Source organism: Drosophila mojavensis, unplaced genomic scaffold (genome assembly GCF_018153725.1).
Source record: "Drosophila mojavensis isolate 15081-1352.22 unplaced genomic scaffold, ASM1815372v1 contig_74, whole genome shotgun sequence".
In the NCBI taxonomy this organism is placed as follows: Eukaryota; Metazoa; Arthropoda; class Insecta; order Diptera; family Drosophilidae; genus Drosophila; species Drosophila mojavensis.
In genome coordinates this window covers 26523895-26524784 of record NW_025318899.1, presented here as the reverse complement: position 1 = coordinate 26524784, position 890 = coordinate 26523895, and positions in this window count along the sequence as shown.

Genomic DNA, 890 nt, shown 5'->3' with positions numbered 1-890 from the left:
AAATATATATATATATATATATTTATATATATATATATATATATATATATATATGTATATATTTATATTTATATATGTATATACACATATATATAAGAAGTCGTAGAATTCGGTCCTGCCAGTTAAGTAAATTTAATATACATACTGCTAGTTTCCCTGACATTTTATCAACAATCTGTTTTTACCAAATAACGCCTGTGTATTTCCATTTGTGTTTTTGGTAGACGAATATCTACTAATAACATCAACGGGAGTTGAGTGGTGTGGCGATAGTCGAAGTAGCCGTTGCACGCAATGAAGAAAGTTAGCTATAATGTGAATTGAGGGAGTGGTCGCATGTGGTTCGCCTATCTGTATGGCAAGTGGGAAATTGTTAATACGATGAAACGCGACTTCGTTTGGTTGGTGGTTGCTGCTGGTTGGCCAAAATCGACGACAGGCCTGTTGTTAGTTGTTCAGTGCTACACTGCCAGCCACAACATTCGCTGATGACGGTAGAAAACAGAACCTAACTACCCTCTTTTTATAATACCATGTATGTGTGTGCGTGCATATATATTGTATATATGGCAGGTGTGCGTGCGTGTTTGTAGCTGCCTACCATTGCTTTAAAGTTTTGTGTAGTAGCAATTTTAGTTAGTCACATGCCGTTGTCAAGGATACGTCATCGTAATTTTTGTTTGTTGTGCATCGAACGCAAGTTGCTATTGGCAACCAGCTAGCGGACTATAGGACTGCAACAGAATATTCATAAAACACTAGCAATACACTCTAACAATCTATCTTTCTATTTCTATCTTTATGTATCTCTTTAATTCTCTTCGTCTCTTCCACTTTCTCTAGCTCTCATTCGCTCTCTCTTTCTCTCTCCCTCACTCTCTCTCTCTCTC